The 19,144-nt window shown below is 31.5% G+C and overlaps 1 long non-coding RNA gene across 1 annotated transcript; it reads right to left on the minus strand.

The window, feature by feature from the left end:
- Nucleotides 1-3,250: 3,250 nt before the first annotated feature.
- Nucleotides 3,251-18,376, minus strand: LOC148274229 (uncharacterized). The gene is made up of 2 exons (XR_015824347.1): nt 18,031-18,376; nt 3,251-3,477 (listed from the first exon to the last, which is right to left on the minus strand). It is a non-coding gene; the product is annotated as an uncharacterized LOC148274229 (long non-coding RNA).
- Between the last annotated feature and the right edge of the window lie 768 nt (nt 18,377-19,144).

The raw sequence follows: 19,144 nt of genomic DNA on the forward strand, positions 1-19,144 counted from the left end.
ATTTTGGAGATACCGGTTTACCTCTCGCAAACAGAAATATATAAAGTGTTTATTAATGGATCCAAAAAACATATTTATTTAGTCTTCGAATCCAGTCTTGTGTACAAACATTGGAATATTTGTACTTAAAATTACTAAAAATAAAATAAACAAAATCATGTTGTGGTATGGTATATAGTGTATAGACCACAATACTCCTTATCATAATATTATATATACTCGCCACTTGACCTTATGAGTAACGATTCTTATCGCAGAATACATTTAAATTACGATTTGTAATAAATGCGTGATTTGTCCGCGTCCGGACGGATGAAAAAGACAAATACAAAATGTTGATATTCTTTAACAAGAACATATGAGGTGTCTTTACAATAATAATTTCTCTGAATTCGCAAATCACTTTAATAATAACCAATTTAAATCATGACTTTAATAAAAATACAGGAGTTAAAATCTCACATACAAATAATAAAGGGTTAAAAATAAATAATGTGGAAATATTTCACATTTATTTATTCATTTTTGACATAAACGGCATAAATTGTTTTTAACATATATTGAACATAAATATGAAAAAAAAAATACATAAATAAATATATATCAAAAAAATTATAAAATTGTATAACTATAACAATAGTAACATGTAGGAAAATACACATAAGCAACCAAAAATATCAACGAAATAAATACATAAATATAAAAAAACAAAAAAAAGGAAAAACATTTTTAAATATAAAGAAAAGTTTAAGAATAATATTATTATTATTATTTATATTTTTTTTGCACCACAACAGGCCAGGAGACCCAATTACAGTGGTAAAATTACATCACAGAACACCCAGGCTTGAGAAAAATCACATTTTAATTTTTGTGTTCTCACCGGGAATCGAACCCGGAACCATCCGTGCGTGAGTCAAGCGTCTTGACCACTACACCACGGAGGCCGCCAATTGCGAAAGAAAAAAAGAAATCAGACTCGTTTTATAGCTATCAAGTCCAGAACCAAATATATCAGCCTTGTCCTCATACTGATTGCCATATCTGTGGATCCTAGGGATAGGCGAGTGCATGTGATAGTTGGTCCTAGAACTTGCAGAACAAAAAGGAGATCTGTGTCCACTATACGATGTTCCACTGTTATGGTCACCCTATTAAACCTATTAAGCTTACCCCTCTAAGACTAAGCCATTTTTATTTTTTTAAATAAAGAGAATCAGGAAAAAAAATTCTGTGTCGCCACGTTATGTTTTTTTTAACAAAAATATGTTAAAAAATATGTCTTCTCAAAAACGCAGCATGTTTGGCCTTGACAATTGTGACATCAAGATTAGTGACGCTGTTCTATTAAAATTTAAACGGTCACAAACAAAGTTAAAAATTTAACCGAATCGTGACGTATTAGGGGCGTGGCCAATACAATGGACCGTTTTAACGAAATTTAAAATTGTGAGTTTAAAAACATTTTTTTTTACTCGACAATATTACACAGACCCTTTTTTAATTCAAAATTGAAAAAAAAAAATATTTTCCTTTTGAAATATAATTACTTTTTGGTTGTTAGATTACCCCGTTTGAAACATAGGTAATAATAATGTTTGGATAATTTATATAGCGCCATTTTTGTGAAAATCACCTCAAGCGCGCTAATATAAAAACAAAAAAAAGTTGTTAGGACCAATATTGTTTAACATCTTAATTATTCACCAAAGCAATTGCAACAAAACTAACTGCGATCTCACTTGTTCAGTACTTGATACAACAGATATAATTAAATATCTCGGTGTATACATAGACCAAATCTTCAAATGGAAAGACCATATCAGCGAACTAGTTAAACGAATTAGAAAATGTATATCCATATTTATTAGATTAAGGAATATTTAAAAAATTAATCATTTAAAAATAGCTTATTACTCAATTGTACAATCTTAGTTACAATATGGTATTGTAGGATGGGGTGGTGCATATGCCAATATATTTAGCCCTCTTAAAATAGTACAAAGATTAATTATTAAAGTAATTTTAAAGAAACCCTCAACATTCAATACGGAAAGTCTATATAAAATATTTAAGGTTCATACAGTACACTCTTTATAAAATAAATTCTATAATACAAATATATAAAAAAGAAAATAATTTGAAATGAATAAGTCACTCAGATACCAACATAATATTAAAATTCCTAAATTCCATACAAGTCATGGTCAAAATAACTTTGAAGGTGTAAAAAATTATAATAATCTTCGTAATGAACTAAAAACTATTAAAAATAATATATCAATAAATAAATTTAAAGTTAATCTAAAGAAATTTTTTGAACTCATGTAAGTTTTTATGTTGTTTGTTGTTTAACATTAAATTTTAATTAGTATGAATGTATTATTGTTTTATGTTTTTTCTTTATATATCCTATGTTTTTCTGTTTTTGGAGAAATACAGTGATAACATTTACTAGATGTGGAAAAGTAGATATGTTAAGAATTTTACAAAAACATGTACTTTTTATGAAATTTATGAATAAAAAATTATAAAATTTTTAATGTAAATAATATTGTAGTAATATGCGAATATTTCTAAAAATAAATACTGGTACTAATATAAAAACAAAAATAATTTGTTGGGACCAATATTGTTTAACATCTTAAATTTTTAATGTAAATAATATTGTATTATGCGAATGTTTCTAAAAATAAATATTCTTTGTAAATTATTGATGATAATAATAATGTTGTGGTAGGGCGCCTGACTGCCATTAAAACATTGACAGATAAATAATTATCAGAGTCATCGCCTGCTTTGAACATAAACAAACATCACAAAATAAATATTTAAAGAAAGCTTACCAGACAAGATGAAGAGTGAACAAAACCGCCCCGGGGACCACCAGATCATCGGACCCGACTGCCCAGCGCCTTTGAAAGGCCACGAGCCCAGGCATTGTCGGATCAAATATTCATTTTTTGGCGATCGACCAGATTCCAACCCAAACCCGTTCAAATAAATAAAATAAAAACATGGCTTAAAACTACATGATCCGTTATTTCTTCGTCACAACATGTCGTTTAAAATTAAACGCCCGATAAAAAAAACACACAAAATACTAAAAATACTATCACAAGAATCTGATAAATTATTGATTATCTTAAATTTAATCACTAGCACATTTCACGGAACTGTTTTAATTAAATAATTTTAATACCGCTAATAAGCGTCTTAAATTTTAGTTATCAATTAAAACGTGAACACATTTTTCTTTTTTTTTTTAGTTTTTGGTCCTTCGAACCGGATATTTGTTTGTTTGTTTATTCGTCTGTCGTCTTTGGTATAAAATTTATGAGGTTGATTGTCTTGGTTACGTGAAGTAATTTTGATTAGATTTAAAGCGATATTTCACGTTTTCTTTTCATGTTCGGCAATACAGATGTATTGCGTTATTTCCAAGAGCATCGTGTGGCTTCCATTGCTAGTCAGCTCCTGAAATAAACACATTATCCTATTAGATATTTTAGAACAAAGTAAACAAAGAAAATATATTGATTGGCAGAAGAAATCGTATTTAGAAGAACTAGCTCCCTCGGTATATTTGAAAATCTTAATGTAAAATCTATAAAACAACTTTATGTAAAAGCTTTGTTACTATACGCACGTTAACATTATTCTCTACCTTCCGTTACAAATACAAGAGTTACTAGATACTGCACCCTGATGCTGCAAAAAAATAAATACAACCTTCGGTCAAAGAGGATTGGCCTACTACTCGGTTAAAGTGTACAATCTACTTCCATTATCCATAAGGACAATTAGTAAGTTTTCACAATATAAAATTGCTATTAAGAAATGGATAGTGGAGTCAGGTTGCACACGGATCGATGAGTGGATCAAGCCAAATAGGTAAAATGTGTGTACTGTTTATGAAATTTGTTATATTGGTCTATATATGTATATTGGTTATGTTTTTTGTAAATATTTTAGTTTTTTATTGTTTAGTATGTTAATGATAATTAGGTTAATTTGAGTTAAATAGCTAATCTAAGGCATGTTTCAAATTTTGTAAAATGTTTCCCTCGGTACGGGACACCCCAGTGAGGGAACATTATTCTGTATAAAAAAAAAACAAACAATGTAAAAGTATAAATAAATAAATTGAAATAAAACTCGAATTCAATTGGAAAAGTTTTAATTAATTTTCTTGGATTTGTAAACTATACGGGTGGGTGCTGTAGTAATTGGAGATGCTTACAGTAATGAGGAACTTCTGCCCTACGGGAAATTGGATACAAATAAGTTTTCCTACGCGCGGTAAAAAATAGAGCATTAAATTATACGGAAAAGTTTCTTGAAAACGTACGAAAAAATAATGTAAAATATTTTCATAAAAACGAACTACTTTATACAACGTCACTAGTTAACCTAGCCGGACCGAAGGGGGGGATTCGAATACCCCACATACCGATTTGGTCAATTTTACTTTATGTACATAAGCATTCGGCAAACTAACAAAAATGAATAAAATACACAAATGAGTAAAATATGCGTACGCGAGAACATGAATAAATTATTGCACGGTCATAAACACCTCCAACGTTTTATTCTCCTGACGCCAGATACAAGTAGGCGATGGGGTCGTTTGGTCCCCCCGTTCGGATCATGTGTATTTTTTTTATGCTTAGTGAGGGAATGGTTAATATGAATCAATTCATGATAAGCCACTTCACACACTGTCTAACATTCACCATTCTGTTTATGTTTAAACATCCACATTTCCTGAACTCTTTTATTCCTTTTATGTTTTATATTCCATCAGTTTAGTTACTAATACTTATACGAATAACGTATTAGTATTTTTAACTGCATTTGCACACGCAGCTTGTTCATAAATGTACGCAGAAATGTGGTATGGTCAAAAAATAAACGATGGAATAAGCTTAGTATAGTTATGCTCAGTCGTGCAAGTAACCTTTTTCTTATACCGGGTATAAATAGTTACATCGGGTAAAGTTATTCATTGGTATAAGATTGGTATAAGGAAATCTAATTAGTAAGTCCCAAGTTCTATTTCAGAGACAGAACTGTATAAATCATCCGCCCGCCACAAACATTAAAAAAAAAAAAATGCGTTCTTTTGATTTACCCAAAATTTCATTTTGAGGGCCGTTTTCAACGCGCTATAAATAACTCACTTTTAGAAAACGGCAATCAAGTTGTGGTAGAGTGGGATTCGAACCACTGACCTTTGAGCCGCGACACTAGCCAAGGGACCACAACCCGACTCATTAAATACAATGGCCACTTGAACAAGCCAACGACAGATCATAAGCCCTGTAAAAGGCCTGTACTTCCATATTAGAGGAAAGTATCCATATTTCGTACAGCGTCTTAATTTCTGATAACGTAATAAGTTCTAAACCATGAATTGGATGGCACTTTTAACCACTGTCGGGTAGACCTGCGACCGCCGTATTGCATCTGTGTCGTCACCGTAAGCATTAAAGCTGCGTGCGTAGAAGTCTTGTTTGGGCGATATCGAAACGCCACCAGGAAAACAGAGAAAAATAAGTACACTATTCAAGTTCTTCAGTAGCTGAAACACAAATAAATATCGACGTGCTAATAAGCGACGTGATAACAATTTCTCACCGAGGTTGTTTATCGTATTCACGATCACAATGGAACATCCGTGAACACCTAATATTAATTGTCAAAATATTTACGTTTCGCGACGTATAATCCTGCCGCGCAATCACATATTTAAATTTTACCGGTGTAAATAAGGGAAATATTCCCAAACTGCTATTTTTATTTATAGATTTATTATTTAGTGCTATTTATTGTATTTAGCCGGCGGTTGGCAAGCCAAATGTCAATAAAGTATACTCCATAGTGAGTGTAATTTAATTTTCCCCTTTTATGTATTAGATACTCCTTACTGACTGTTAATATAAGTTGGAAATTAATGAATAGAAAGCAAATAGCTGCTAAATTGTCGATATGTACAGAAAAATATAACCATATTATCCGCAGAAGCCGTATTCAATGAAATGAAGACTCTTTTTCTTTCACCCTAAAAATATTGTATTGATGTATTTTTTCCGCTGCGATAGGTGTTTAATTTTTTAAGAATCAATTGAATATTCAATAAAGTAATAGAAAATGCCAAATCGTAATGCACGAGTTTCATATTTTGAGTTCTACATCATGAAAACAAAATGGTATCCGATATATGAGTACTTTCTTATACATTCTCTAAAACGTTCTCCATCTGTGTTGCAATAATATGTCAATACATCGATGATGCCTTTCAAGTCGGTGATACAAGGATTACGTGTTTTAAGCCCCTGTCATATCACAGCACGGAACAACTTTGATCAGAAATCAATACACGGTCAGTATTGGTAAATTGCCAAAAAATGTAACAGCAGAAAAGCCATACAAACGCATCTGTACGTGACTGGAGATTATTTATTTTATAAGGTAATTTAACAAAGATACAATTATTCGTAGGTGCTTAAAAAATCTGGATCCTGGGGAGTCAAAATAATCATAATATTTCATATTTAGACTCTCGTCCGCCTGCCCGCCTGCCATCATTTTGCCTCGCCAAGTGTCCTGCCCACTGCCATTTCAATTTCGATGCACGACCCATAATATCCACGACTCGGCGCCTTATTTCTTTATTTCTTACTCTGTCTCTTAGTCATACACCGAGAATCTGTCTTTCCATGGATGGTTGCGTGCATTTTAATTTCTAGCTACTTTTTTGTGTTACAGACATGGTTTCTAGTCCGTATGTTGAGGGGCGAACCGTTTACAGAAGCGATTATGCGCAGCCCACCATTATATTTGAATGACCATAATAATGTTTTATTTTAACTTTATTTACAGAAAAACAAATAAATAATTACCATTTATTTTAAATCATTTCCACCGTTTGTATTTTTAGCCTAATATAAATATAAATAAAGCGCTCCCAGCGCCTGCGGTGAGCCAAGAAACTAGCCGATTATTCCAGCTTATTTTTTCATACAAATAAGTACACTATAATTTCAATGTCTTAATCCAAGTGCGGGTTTTTTCTCTTAGATTAAACTTGCAGATTACACAAATTATTTGAAGATTCTTGAATTGGAAAATAGTATTTCAAACATTGTTTCTTAAGAACTATTTTTCTTTGAGATGGTACTTTTGACATAAGACCATAATTACTTTCATGCGTCATATTGCAGGACATATAGCGCTCCACGCGGCCGTTTTTAGCACTATTAATTACTAGAACAATTCGGCCAGTTGACATTTCAATTGATTACCTAATATCGACTGAATTCATTGGGGTATTTTTTAATTTATTTTTTAATGAATTATATATAAAAATAATGGATAATATATCTATATATTGTAATATATCATGAAGTTCATCGTTTGAGTGGATTTCATGGATAAGAGTTGTTGTATCACACAGAGAAAAATATTAATTTATTGTATATATTACTTACTTTATGTTATGTACCTCCTATGTATGTAGGTACAAACATATGATATTTTTTTATAGCTTACCTGTAAATAAAATCACCATTCGCCACTGGTATGTTGTCACCGGCAATATGCACGATTCATATACTTGTCTTTTTAAGCATATAGGGGCTTCTTTATTTTCAAAAATATATTTTTGTTGCGCGTTGCTAGCACGTAATTTACATACTTATTAAAAAATATAACGATGAAAATGATTTGGATACTTATTTTTTTTCAGACTAAATTCTTAAAGACAAATAATAAAAATATTTGAATTTATTTCATTTTATTAGCCAAATTTAAATTGTAAGACTAATTGTTTTGTATTGTATTTATTTTAGATAGTTGTACAAATAATTTGAACATCTAGTTATTTATTTATATATATTTTTTATTTATTTACAATTTTTCAAAAACCCGTCAGGGTTACATTAGAAATTTAATATTGTCTAGTCATTTTATGTCTCGTCTAGTCTAGTTAGTTCAGTCATCATGTGCTTTTTCAGATTGATTTTAAATTTGTCTCCATTAAAAGTTTTCAAGTAGTAAGGTAGGTCGTTGTAGTGTTTAAGTCCATTATGTAGTATTTTTGACTGTCCTGTGTTTGTCTTTGCTTTTTCAATATGATAGTGTTGTTGTTGTCTAGTGTTATATTTGTGTATGTCAGCATTTTTGACTAATATTATGTCGTCGTCTTGTATGTTTCCCAGTGTTATTTGGTGCACAAGTTTTAAGGTCTCAATTTTAGTCAAGTAGTTTATGTCAAACTGGTGTGTTTTTTTGTACAGTTCAGTCGTAGAGGTCAGGTAGGGTAGGTTGTATGTTAGTTTAAGAATTTTATTTTGTTGTCTTTGTATTCTTGTTATGTCTGTCTTGTTGCCAGTTCCCCAGAAGGCGATCACGTAACTCAATTTACTTTTGACATAGGCTTCGTACATCATAATTTTTTCCTTTCTCGGTATAAAATCTTTAATTTTGTAGAAGAGGCTATGTAGTGATGCCATTACTTTAGTGAGTCCGTCTATGTGTTTTGTCCATTTTAATTGTCTGTCCATTGTGAGTCCTAGGTAAGTCACATGTTCTAGTTCTTTAAGAGTTTCGTTGTTTATTTTTATGTTCATGTTATGGTTCTTCTTTTGTGTTTGGAAATGTATTATATTGCATTTCTTGGCATTTAGTGTTAAGAAGTTTTTGTTTGTCCATTCTAATAGTTTTTGCACGTCATTGTTGATGGTTTTAGTCGTTTCAATGTCATTTTTGTTTTCATATAAAATTCCTAAGTCGTCCGCATAGATTGTTTTTTTTCCCATTATGTCACAGTGTATTATGTCGTTAATGTATATTATATAAAACAATGGTCCTAATATATATACCCCCAATGGGCATTTTTATGGACACATTTATACAAAATTATTATTAAAAAAGTAGAAAGACTCAATGGTTTATAGTAGACTTTGTGGGAGTGGAAGCTGAAGAGAGGTGTTTATAATGGAATTTGATTCAGTGATCGTTTGAAAGAAGACAACTTGTTATCAATCAAATCAAGACTGGTATGTTTGTTGACAGACCTAAGAATTCTGGGCATAGGGGAATGAAAACCATAGTTAGTTCTATGGTTATCGGTATAAAAGGGTAAGTTTTGTCTGTGGTTTCTAGTTGGGATATTTAATTTTATTGAGCTCAGTAGTTTAGGCGCATCAAAGTATGCTCGTATGCTGATGATGCAGCTCTGTTAGCAAGCAGCAACGAGGATTTTTGCAAAAAAATAGTCTCTAGAATGTATGATGTATGCCCGGAGAGCAAATTAGCGATGAACGAAAGTAAGTCAAAAGTTATGGTATTTAAAATGGGAAGTGAGGTTACTGACTGCATAATAAATGTAAACAACGAATGTCTTGAACAAGTGAATGTTTCTTCTATGCCTGATACTGAGCCAGTGTAGTATTTTACTTAGGCTATTGATGATGTATGGGAGCGAAGTATGGACTTGGAAAAACAGGGATGAAAGTAGGCTGAATGCTGTCGAAATGCGATCTCTCAGGCGAATGTGTTGTAAACTATGTACGATAGATGCGCAAATGTTGAGATCCGTACATTATTTTGATTTTTTAAATTTTTTTTTTTGCACCACAACAGGCCAGGAGGCCTAATTACAGTGGTGAATTACACCACAGAGCATCCAGGCTAGAGAAAAATCACATTTTAATTTTTGTGTTCTCACCGGGAATCGAACCCGGAACCTTCCGTGCGTGCGTCTTGACCACTACACCACGGAGGCCGCCGATGTGTAAGGCTAAGACGAGCACTATCGACAAAATCAAGAAAGGAGCTCTGCGCTGGTTTGGACACGTAGAACGAATGGACAGCGAAAGGACGGCTAAGAATATTTACAATGCGAATGTTGATGGATGCAGAAATAGAGGAAGACCGAGAAAGACATGGCATGACCAAATCTAACAAAAACTTGAAGATGGACATGTCAAAAGTCGGAATAATCGGCGCGCGTGCATGATAAGATGTATTAATGTAGATGAAGCGAGATATGTATGCAAAGACAAACACAGGACAGTAAAAAATACTACATAATGGACTTAAACACTACAACGACCTACCTTACTACTTGAAAACTTTTAATGAAGACAAATTTAAAATCAATCTGAAAAAGCACATGATGACTGAACTAACTAGACTAGACGAGACATAAAATGACTAGACAATATTAAATTTCTAATGTAACCCTAACGGGTTTTTTAAAATTGTAAATAAATAAATTTAAAAAAAAATAAAGTGTTGTGGCGTTCTATCCTCTCTGCCTACCCTTACGGGGAAACAGCGTGATGGTTTGTTGTTGTTGTCTATTGTGATATATGTATGTGTGTGGTGATTTATGTGTGTGCTGATATAGAGATAGGTTGTTATGCTTTGTATTAATTTTGTTTAAAAGTTTCATTACGATAATGCTATGATGTGATTTATCTATTGTTTGCACTATTTTTTCATTCGAATAATCGTTAGTATCGAATAGTCGACGTTTCGAGACTTGGGCCTCGATTATGATGGGAAAATAAGGACGTCATATCTTCACCATGACGGTATAGTTGAAGATAAATTCTCTCGAGCAATTGCGAAGATAAACTACCGATCCCCCCCACCATTAAGTTTTGATGTAAGTACATCGGTTTGTACCGACGGGTCTACAACCCCTCGATGCGTTTATCTACGCATTAAAAGTGACAAAAATTTTGCTCCACCGAGCAATTTTTACTTTATTTACGATTGATTTTTAAAAAAATATGGTTCTGAGGTTGGCACTTTTTTTCTTAAAAGCGTATTAAAAATATGAAAGAGAAATAAGTAAAATTTCAATTCAAATTAAATTCTGACATAACTGTCAGTTTTGAAAACGAGCGGCTAGATACAAAAAATAATGTCGCTACGTTTTGCCCTATTAACAAAAAAGAGTATTCATACATTAGAAAGTTGCCACTATAAAAAAATCATCAGTAATTATATTATTTCCATCTGTTTTACTATATTTTTTAGTGTACGTATCGAGAGTTGGTCTTGTAATCGCTAAGTAGATAAATACAGACGATCGTTAAGTATACCGACTTGGTAATTCTCAAAAGTCATATAAAAATCATGCTCAAGCGAGGATTTTTCGCTTGAATTGAGAATTGTTGGAGTTTATAATGGGCTTTAAAAAGGACACTTTTATCACAGAAGCCTATTTAAAATGAGAGCTATATTAAATGTTAATGAAGGAACGCGGACTGAATTTTCGGGGTCATTCATTGGTTCTATTCAATCACGTGACGTCGAGACGACAAGTCGGTATAATATACCGAGGTAGATACAGATAGTACAGAAGTTGTTTATACCGTTTCGATATGTACAGATGAAGAAAGCGTTCATAATCGAGGCCTTGGTCTCCGAGTCTAGTTCCAGTCTCGACACTGGAATTTATGTCGAGATTGGAAGCCCTTGTTAAAATATACACAGGGATGGTGACGTTTGTAATCGACCATTTTCATTAACATTATTTTAACACATATCATTATACGCGAACGTTTATAAATGCATACATTTTGCACATTCATTTTCTAACAGATGTTCAAATATTTGTCTTTATAATTTAAAGCCATTCACAATACAAACTGCCGAACCGGCGTCAAATACAATAACGTTATTAATAGTTAGGCAATTATTGCTAATACATTTGAAAATATTGTTGATATTTTTAACACGGGTGATTCACAAATCAAAAAATATACAGAATCTCACATTTTATCAACAGTGTTTTGAGTTTGTCCAAATTCTTGCGTACAAGGAATGGATTCAATCCCCTGGGGAGCTGTTAATATTAATATATTACAACAGACATGAAGAACATTTTAGAGAAGGGAATATACAAGTCGAGGCATCCACAGGGCTTATGACCTGTCATTGGCTGCTTTGAAAAAAAAATTTTTTTTATTGAATTCTATACATATCTACTTTTAACATCTAGTAAATGTTATCACTGTAACTCTCCAAAAAAGAGACTAACTCTTGTGCTTGGAGAGTGACTTACATTGTTATAGTTGTTTATTTATTAGAGTTTACATAATTTTAAATACGAGAACATAAGAAAAAAAATTAAAACATAGAATATATAAAGAAAAAACATTTTTTTTCAAATAAGCTGAGGCAATCGGCTAGTTTTATCGTTCACTGAGAACGGGCTGGGCGCTGGGCGCACTTCATAGATATTTTTTTGTAGGAATATATAAACGGTAGTGGTGATTTTTAATAAATAACAATAAACAATAAACGTGGTTACTATAAAACATTATTATCTAAAGTCAAATATAATAGTAAGCTGTGCATAATCGCTTATTTTGACGATTCGCCCCAGCCTTAGAGTAATACCACGCCACTGGCTAATAGTCGCCCATACGGACAAAACCATTATAGAGTGTTGTGATAGATTTACGATTTACGGAAAATCGATTCGCTAATCAGCCGAGCTCACCGAAGAGAACTTGTGACGTCACACGCGGAGTAATTTCAAAATTACAAAACTTTGAAAAATCATAGCGCCGATAAAACGATACATAAAAAAAAGATTTTGGCTTAGTTTAATGGTCAATTAAAAAATATTTTTTTAAAAATTAAAAAAAAAAAAACTTCCTCATTTTTTCATCTGTTCGTTTTCGTGTAACATGTACAATGCGTTCAAATGTTTAAAAGGCCAGTGTTGATGTGTTTAAAACTTTTTGTTAGGTTGGTTGAAGAAGAATAAACTTAAGCTGAATCAAATAAAACTAAGTTTATGAACGGAGGAAATAAAAAATCCCTATTTCACCAACAATTGTCGTATTGTTAACTCAAGACAGGATCTGGACTTTTTTGGTTTAAGTTTATAACGATTTAAACGAGCACTAAATAAATAGTCCAGATCTTGTCTCGATGTCCCTTATGTTTGTCAATGCTTCTTTCTTTTTTCTTTAAATGTTTTAAACTACCGTAAAACGGGGTTAAATTGCACCATCAAGGGTAACATTGCATCAAAAAAAAAAGTTTTTAGAGACACCTGTTGTCATTGCTACTAACAATAACTCATTGTTTCTCCAAATATTCAATGGATGTCACTTTTCACTCTTACCTAAGGTTATTTTCCATTCAATATGGTACTTTAGTACTGAGCGATTAGCGGTTTGGGTTGGTTGTGCAGTTTTTATGAATAATTTCTATAGGTAATTCTTATCACATCTTAAACAGTGTGTATCATTCTAAGGTGAGTAAAGTGGTTTCGTACGTTGAATTTTGTCATGTATTTGATAATACCAGTATTTCTTACTAAATTTACCAAAAAATATTAATATTAATATTTCCATGTCCATGTGGAATCTATTAAGATACTGAAGGAAAAAAAAAGTGATGCAATGTCACCCCGCCCTAGGGCTTACTTTGCATCATTTTTCAAAAAATTATAGCTTGTATATGAAACTACAAAATATACTTATAACCACAAAAAAGTAAAGGAAATATATTATATAACCATGACATTTATTGTCAAAAACACTACTCATCTCCTCGATGAAAAAAATCATTATAGCTGAAAAGTTATTAAAAAGTGATGCAATTTAACCCCGTTTTACGGTACTCTTTTATTGTAATATTTAAACCTTATAAATTGTATACATGGACAATGTCCGTTAATAAATAAATAAATAAATAAACAATAGTGATGGATGAAGAACTATTAAAGGAAGTGAAAGAGATAAAATATTTGGGGATTATTATGGGTTCTAGATTGACTTTTTCCCAGAATACAAGATATGTGACAAATAAGATAGCAAGGAAGGTTTCTCTTATGGGAAGAATCAAAAGATATCTTACTTCAGATTCGTGCAGGATGATATATAACTCCATTATTGTGCCTCATATAAATTATTGTAGTGGAATTTTGTTTTTGGCAACTGAAGGGGAAAAAAATAAACTTACTGTTCTGCAGAATAGGGCTATGAGAGTAATTTTGAGTAAAATAAAAACACCAGAATAAAGTTGATGCTGAAACAAGCAAAAATTATCACAGTACGTCAACTAATATATTTTAATGTAATGTTTTTCGTTCATAAAATGATTAATGGTTATACCTCGAAAGAGTTGACTCAAAAGGTTTTTTCTAATCAATGTGAACACGTATATAAAACAAGATATAAACATGAAGTAAGACTACCATTTAGTCTACCATTCAGTCTACCAGACTACCAGGAAAACAAATACACAGAACTCGTTGATGCACCGAGCTGTACAGTTATATTATAAGGAAATACCATTGGAAATAAGAGAGCAAACAAATATTATTTCTATTTAAATTTATTTCAACAGAGAGGGAAAATTTTGAGAAGGGGGTATGGAAGTCTAGGCATTTACAGGGCTTATGACCTGTCATCGGCTGGTTTAAGTGGCCACTTTACACACTGTGTAACATTCACCATTCTGCCCATGTTTGAACATCCACATTTCCTCAAATCTTCCATCTGTTGACTTTTGTGAAGTAAAAGAGCTGAAACCTTTATCACGTGGGTGAGATTCATCCGGCTGCAACCAAATCACCTACTAGGCAACGCCTGAAAACAATTTTCCAATTTTTATTTGTTTCAAATCTGATTTGAGGAAATGTGGATGTTCAAACATGGGCAGAATGGTGAATGTTACACAGTGTGTAAAGTGGCCACTTAAACCAGCCGATGACAGGTCATAAGCCCTGTAAATGCCTAGACTTCCATACCCCCTTCTCAAAATTTTCCCTCTCTGTTGAAATAAATTTAAATATGAACAACTCCCTAGGGAGAAAATCCAGCCAGTCTGCAAGCATTTGGACATAATCAAACATTGTTGAAATATTATTTCATTTGAATGTCAGTTAAAAAAACATGTGTTTAGCAGATAAGTTAGTTTTTAAGAGTAATCTTATCTATAATACCAAAAACAAATAATAACACTTCAAGAAAAAAATGAAATTAATAACGAAGATTATTTTTTTTAATAAAAATAAATATTTGCATTCTTATTTATTTATTCATATTTTTCTCTTATAAACTATAATTAATAGTAAAAATAATGTGACCTCACTGCTGGGGTTTCCCGTGCCGAGGACACTTAACATTATACTTTTTTGACATGTTTTTACATTTGAGAATAAACAAAGAAGAGTAACTTAAAAAAGCAGAGATAATTAACAAAATATTCTCCAAAAAACTAAAAAAGTAAAATTTTGGATTTGTGGCCCTTTCGAATTTAAGCAGCAGTGTGTTAAATTAATTCTGCGATTTCTTTACCTTCGTGCTCTTACATACTAAAATAGGACCTCGATTTCTTTTTCGTGCTAAGAATAAACACAGCTGTGCCAAATATTCACACTTTCTTATTAAAATTCTATACAATTGTCAATTCCATTCAAATCTTTTTTTTTTAGTCTTAAAATAGTACAAACATAATAAATGAATCAACAATATTTTGAGTTTGTCCAAATTTATGTAGACAAGGACTGGATTCAACTCCCTGGGGAGCTGTTTATATGAACATATTACAACAGAGATGAAGAACATTTAAGAGAAGGTAATATAGAAGTCCAGGCATCTACAGGGCTTATGACCTGTCAATGGCTGGTTTAAGTGGCCACTTTACACACTGTGTAACATTCACCATTCTGCCTATATTTGAACATCTATATTCCTTCAATTATTTCATCTGTTGATGTTTGTGAAGTTAAAGAGCTGAAACCTTTATTTATGCGGGTGAGATTCATCTAATTGAATTATTTCACCTACATACTAGGCAACGCCTGAAAATATTATTTTTTCAATTTCTATACTTCTTCATGGACCAGGTAATTTATCAACAATATTTTGAATTTGTCCAAATTTTTGTAGACAAGGACTGGATTCAACTCCCTGGGGAGCTGTTTATATTAACATATTACAACAGAGATGAAGAACATTTAAGAGAAGGTAATATAGAAGTCTAGGCATCTACAGGGCTTATGACCTGTTAATGGCTGGTTTAGGCATCTACACGGCTTATGACCTGTCAATGGCTGGTCTATGCCTAGACTTCTATATTACCTTCTCTTAAATGTTCTTCATCTCTGTTTAAATATGTTAATATAAACAGCTCCCCGGGGAGTTGAATCCAGTCCTTGTCTACAAAAATTTGGACAAACTCAAAATATAGTTAAATAAATAAATAAAATAAAAAAATAAATTAAACACATGCTTGGCAATTCTACAGTATCTTTTCTTTAAAAAATATCAAACTCTGTTTTTGCTGTCCAGTAAACCTCTCAAAATGCAGATTCGACAATATGCGTAGGGACGACGATTTGTTGATAAAGATTCACGCAAAATTATTTTCATCACCAAGCAATTCGGTGGTGGTTTAAATAATAATAATTACGTGTCGTTTTATCAACACTGTGATTTTCAAAAGTTTAGTATTGTAATTTAAAATTACTCGGCCCGTGACGTCACGAGTTGCCGTCGGTGAGTTTTGCTGCCATTTAAAAATAAACCCCATAGCTGTCAAAATACACTAAACGTTGAAAAAATCGGTAGCCGGAAACTGTATTTTTTTTAATGTAATAAAACACAATAATTGATTGGTTGATTCACAAAAACCCGTAACGTAGTTCATTTTTATGAAAACATTTTTTTATTTTTTTTATACATTTTCAAGAAAGTTCGAAGTAGGTACCTACAATTAAATGTTCTGATTAGGAAGTTCAGTGTATTTTTTAATATTTTTTTTATTTGTTAATGTAATATTAAACAAACCAGTTTTTTTTTTTCATATAGCGTATTGTCAGCGCTATGATTTTTTAAAGTTTTGTATTTCTGAAATAACTGCGCGTGTGACGTCAGAGGTTGTTATATGACAGTTCTTCCGATTGCTTCGTTTACGGTGACCAAACCGGATATCCTTCAAAGCTCTCATACCTTTGGATGGTTCATATGAACCAGTGACGTCATTCAAAGTAGTGCGTTTTTATTAAAATATTTATTTTTATTTTTTTCGTACATTTTGAAGAAATTTTACAGTACAATTTAATGCTCTAATTTTTACCGCGCGCAAGAAAACATTTTTGTATTCAATTTCCCGTAGGGCTGAAGTTCCTCATTCTTACAGCGTGTAAGAAAATATATTTTTATATCCAATTTCCTGTAGCGCTGAACTTTTTCGTCATTGGACCACATAATAACTACTGCAGGCACGCATATTATTTTTATCAAAACATGACAATTTAAACAAATTAACTACTGGTATTACAAAATAAAGCCATTTTGAAAAACAAATTAGGTAGATTTAAAAAAGGGTAAGTGAAGTTGAATTTCTTATACTTACTTTACATTTTGGCAAATAAAATTATACAATACCTACCTACCATGATGTTTGAGAATAAAATTATTAATTTTAAAAAACGCAATTCTTGGAGTTTTTTTTTCATGAAAGTCAACTTAAACATAATATTTATAAAGCCAGAAAAATGTAAATATTGGACACCTATTTAAAAAAAGGGCAGTTATAGAATTTAGAGGCAGTAAACGATATTATTAAATGGGGAAAACGTATATGAACAAAAAAAACATTATTCAAACATAGCGTTATATCATAATGTATTAAACTATTCATAAATGATATAATATTATATTGTAGTATGTATATTTATAATGTAAATATTAGATCACACATAAAAATGCGTCGAGAGCAATATATAAAGACTTAAAATAAAACGACTGGCTTTAATGACGCAGAAATATCACTTAACATATGATTCACAATAAATGAATTATATCTATATTTGGGTCACTTTATCTCATAAATAATTCATATTGCTCATGTTATATTTTACCCATATATGACAAAACTCACACAAAATAAACACCTGTAAATATATTTCTGAATTTAATTTAAATCATAATTTGCATAAATATTAAATTAATAGTATAAAGCAATATTAGTATCACTTACCTAAAGAAATCACTGATATAAACACAGTTTTATTGTGGTTTTATTTCACAAAACTAAAAACAGATTTGTTCAAAAATGACATTTTGATGCTAAATGTTCATTTAATTTCGCGATTTTGTAACACGGATCACTGAAAACGTTTACATTACTTACGAAATTTTTAGAAAAACGGTTATTCTGTAGATGTTTTATTTGAGTGTGGCCATTTCGCGAGCCTTTTTGCAAAATATTGGCAATAAAATAATAAAATATCGATCGCACCGCCGACAACACGGCCAAAGATATCCAATATGGCCACCGACGGAAAGTACCGAAGTGCGCGCCGACCGAACCCGAACGGCGAACTGAATAAAATGTATTGGATTAGTACATTTTGTTCAAAGCTTTGTTATTTCAAGATGTTGAAGACGATTCTGACTGTGCGAGTCAATTTGAATTTTAAAAACTCAACTGAATTTTTGTAAATATGATTTTTTTTTTTATTTGATTGACGAAGCTTCTATGAAATAAAATGCTTAGGTTCAACTTTCAACTGCAATTAACAAAAAATATTAAGATGACAAAAATGAAATAAATTTGGTTTACCGCGTCGTTCTTATTCACTGTGTATTTTTATGTAAATAGCGAGCGGTTATGCTGCTGTAGAAATTCCAGTGAATTCGTGTAAATCTGGGTAAATGCTGTGCCGTGTCGTGTCAAATAACATAATATGAAATTACGCATGAAATATATTTAGCAAATATCCCGTAAGTGCATGTTACTTTATTAATTAATCACTTATTTCGAAAGTTGTTAGAAGACAGACTGTGTCTATGTTGATTTATTATTTATGTATAACTAAAATGAAATACTTTTTATCTTTCTTTATTTCGAATAATTGATTAACCTACCTTTTTTTTTTTATCACCGTATTTTAAAAACGTAATGCCATGTGCATGTACATGTTAAGTTTTTAATTCCATTGTATATTATCTTTTTTAAAAAACTTTTTTAATATTTTCAACTATTTTACCCAGTTTTGTTAAGTTTTTATACATTTTTTTTGTTTTTAAATCATCAAAAACAAAATAGATATAATATATATCTTCATTATTTTACATGTGTACATTATTAT

Source organism: Micrasema longulum, unplaced genomic scaffold (assembly GCF_059751315.1).
Source record: "Micrasema longulum isolate JH-2025_06_02 unplaced genomic scaffold, ASM5975131v1 h1tg001717l, whole genome shotgun sequence".
Classification (NCBI taxonomy): Eukaryota; Metazoa; Arthropoda; class Insecta; order Trichoptera; family Brachycentridae; genus Micrasema; species Micrasema longulum.